Below are 4,222 nucleotides of genomic sequence, written 5' to 3' on the forward strand. Positions count from 1 at the left end.
AAAAAGTGCCACCCTCTCTGAGCGAGTCGGGGCTTTACAGCCGTTATTTTCTTGTTCCCAAGAAAGACGGCGGCCTCAGACCTATATTAGATCTCAGGGTTTTGAACAAGGTGCTTGCAAAAAGACCGTTCAAAATGCTTACAATCAGGAAACTCCTCGCGCATGTGCGCCAGGGGACTGGTTTATTTCTCTCGATCTGAAAGATGCATACTTTCAGATTCAGATAAATCCCGTCACAGGCCATTCTTGAGATTCAGCCTGATGGCCAGGTTTATCAATACACTGTCCTTCCGTTCGGCCTGTCCTTAGCACCCCGTACTTTCACGAAGTGCATGGATGCGGCGCTCGCACCCCTGCGGAGTCAGGGTTTGCGAATTCTGAACTATTTGGACGACTGGCTGATTATGGCTCAGTCACATATGGAGCTTCTGTCTCACAGAGAAGTTCTCCTCAGCCATCTGAACAGTTTGGGTCTTGCAGTCAATTGGACCAAGAGCTCACTACAGCCCAGTCAGACAATTTCCTTCCTTGGAATAGAACTAGGCTCCGTGGCAATGACGGCTCGCTTATGTACACAGCGCGCACGCCGTGTTCAGCGACTAGCCGCATCTTTTCAGATGAACAGCCTCACGCCTCTGAAGAAATTCCAGAGAGTGCTAGGTCAGCTGGGTTTACTGCACATGCGCCCGCTTCAGCATTGGCTAAACACCCGCGCTTCTCGCCGGGCTTGGTCCACAGGCCGCCAGCCCATCAAGGTGACTCAGACCTGTATATCAGCTCTGCAGCCCTGGACAGTAGCCGAATGGTATCAGCGGGGAGTGACAATGGGAGCTGTATCTCGCCGAAAAGTCATCTCGACAGACGCGTCCAACACGGGTTGGGGCGCGGTCTGCGAGGGCTCTCCGGTTTTCGGCCTATGGTCAGTTCAGGAAAAGCTCCTTCACATAAATTGTCTGGAAATGATAGCGGTCGAGTACGCGCTCGTGCGCTTTCTCCCAGTCATTCAGGGTCACCACGTCCTGGTCCGTTCGGACAACAGATCTGTGGTATCCTACCTAAACCGTCAGGGCGGTGTCAGATCCAGGAACCTCTTCCATCTGACGAAACGCATACTGAGTTGGTCCCTGTGCCACCTGCGCTCGCTGAGGGCGATGCACGTGCCAGGCCACCTGAATGACGGCCCGGACAGACTGTCCAGAGACAATATTCCCCCAGGGGAATGGTCCCTGCACGCTCAAACAGTCCAGACGTTATGGCACCTATTCGGCAGAGCAGAGATAGACCTCTTTGCGTCCAAAGAGAACTCTCACTGCCCAATATTTTTCTCGAAAAGCGAGGACGCACTGGCCCAGGACTGGCCCAGACGCCCGCTTTACGCCTTCCCTCCCATCTCGCTATTGCCACAGGTAATGCAGAGGATCAGGAAACGGCGTCACTCGGTGCTCCTCATAGCCCCGCGTTGGGAGAATCAGACATGGTTCCCGGAGCTTACGCAGCTGTCACTGACAGCGCCGTGGCCCATCCCAGTGAGAGCAGATCTCCTCTCTCAAGCTCGCGGCACAATCTGGCATCCCCACCCAGAGCGCTGGGCGCTGCATGCGTGGGTGATCAACGACTACCCGTCGCTCTGCCAGAAGGAGTAATAAACACCATCATACACGCTAGAGCCCCTTCCACGAGAAGACTCTATGCGTCAAAATGGTCTGTGTTCTCAAAATGGTGCACCAACAGAGACCTGGACCCGTGGACATGTGGGGTGTCGTCGCTGCTCGTATTTCTACAAGAGCTGCTGGATAAGGGAAGATCCCCATCAACGCTCAAAGTGTATGTGGCGGCTGTTGCGGCGTTCGCTGAACCCCTGCACGGCCAGTCATGGGGTAAAAACGAGCTAGTCATCCGCTTCCTCAGGGGAGCTAGAAGGATGAACCCCCGCGCTCCCATCGGTTCCTATCTGGGATCTTTCTATAGTTCTCGAAACTATGAAAGCCCCCCCCTTTCGAACCACTTCAATCCGTGGATTTGAAATACCTTTCACTCAAAACCGTTTTTCTGACTGCCCTGTCATCAGTCAAACGTGTGGGAGACCTTCACGCGCTGTCTGTCAACGCTGCGTGTCTTGAGTTTGGACCAACTGACTCCAAGGTCATTTTAAAGCCTAGACACGGCTATGTTCCAAAGGTGATCGGTACTCCTTTCAGAGCACAGGTCATTTCCCTATCGGCGCTGCCAGCACCCGATAGCGAACGCGACGCCATTCTCCTTTGCCCGGTCAAAGCACTGAGATTGTATACTGCGCGCTCCGCCGCTTTCAGACACTCTGAGCAGCTTTTTGTTTCGTTCGGAGGGCGCACCAAAGGTCTCGCCGCCTCGAAACAGACACTGTCTAGATGGATAGTGGACGCTATTGCTGCTGCATACGCGTCAAAAGACCTGCCATGCCCGTTGGGCATTAGGGCTCACTCCACTAGAGGCATGGCATCCTCGTGGGCATGGTCCAGCGGGATTTCCATTCACGACATATGTGTGGCAGCGGGATGGACTTCCCCCTCCACCTTTGTCAGATTTTACAATATGGAAGTGCCCGCTCTGCAGGCAAAACTACTAGCGGTTTAATACGCTACAGCTCCCCTGGTGAGCTGCACTGATGGGTCACATTCCACACAGACCGGCACCGCCGCTCTGTCGTTCCCTTCCCACTATGTGCTTATGTATTACACAATCAATGACCCGCATTCTTGCCGGCCAAATATTATTTCCCCAATCATAAGGGCTCCCCCGGGTCCCCCCTTAATTCCCTGGGGCTCATACAGTGGATGCGCAATACGAGAGAACCTCTCGTAAGAGAACGTATCGGTTACCTAATGTAACCTCGGTTCTCTCTAGATGAGGGAACGAGTATTGCGTAGCCGGCCGTGCTCGCGCCACGAGCGACTTTTCGCTTCAGTCAATGAAAACAAGGGTTCCAGCCTACGAACTACGCTTATATGCACTCTAGTCACGCCCATTTTGGCGGGCTTTGATGCAGTGAGCGCGCAGACGCCTCTCATTGGATGCGAGTTCGCCCAAGCTCGTCTATAGGCTGCAGCAGTTGCTGCAGAGCAACCTATGAGCTCGCTAGATAGCCCGCTCAAGGTCTGCAGCTGCCGCACTGCGTTGACAATGGAGACAAAAATTAAGGATAATTTTTTGGCTTCAATATCTCAGAAAAGATTAATCTTTCCCGTAGCGTAAGCTAGCTTACGCAATACTCGTTCCCTCATCTAGAGAGATCCGAGGTTACATTAGGTAACCGATACGTTTCCTTTTATATGAGCTATAAGCAACTAATTTGAACTAACTGGTCTCAAGGTAATTTTTAGATGATATATAAGAAGTTTATCACATTAACTGTGGATATGCTCCACTTTGGCTACCAAAAAGTGTCTACATACTGTCTGTGCTACATATACACATTATATATATTGTTTAGTTTGACATTCTGTTATCTAATGCACTGACATTCATACATTTTTAAATATAAGGTCATTGTAGGTTTCTATGCAGAAGGGGGGGGTGAAACTTTTTGTGCATGCATATCAATTTAAATAGACTGACAGAAAAGGACACAGTTAACGAGAAACCGTGCAGCATTTTAATTACTGCAGTCACTGACCTAGAACATTCTCAGGTCCAGGATTCAGTAGCTTGGAAGACATTAGCTGATTTATTTTACGGCCACCCCCTCTATATATATACAAGACTTGCTTTCTATATAAACCTATGGTAAGTATAAAAGGTGATCTGAAGTGTGATGTACCATATCAATGCCAGAATTCCATATAAGCATCTCATAAAAAATTACGACATGCAACGTTTTATCGTTTCACAATTATGTTTTTCTTGTCCACATTTTAATATCGTTTTTACATACTTTTAATTATTGCCGGAAATAAAAAAGTAGCTGAAAAATCAGCAGTCTTCATGATATTGTATGCAGATATTGTAGAAACTAAACACACATAAAAAAAGCAAGTTTTGACAGGTTGGAATATTTAGCTAAATTAATAAACAGCTGAAATGTTGGGTTTAAAGCTTAAATTAAATATTATGTTGGATGGCCCAAGAGATGGCCCTTAAGGTCAAAGTTTCAGAATTAAACTTAGTAATCTCGGTTCCCTGATGGAGGGAATGAGACGTTGTGTTGATGTAGTGACACTAGGGGTCGATCTTGAGAGCAATGATC

Source organism: Xyrauchen texanus, chromosome 46 (genome assembly GCF_025860055.1).
Source record: "Xyrauchen texanus isolate HMW12.3.18 chromosome 46, RBS_HiC_50CHRs, whole genome shotgun sequence".
In the NCBI taxonomy this organism is placed as follows: domain Eukaryota; kingdom Metazoa; phylum Chordata; class Actinopteri; order Cypriniformes; family Catostomidae; genus Xyrauchen; species Xyrauchen texanus.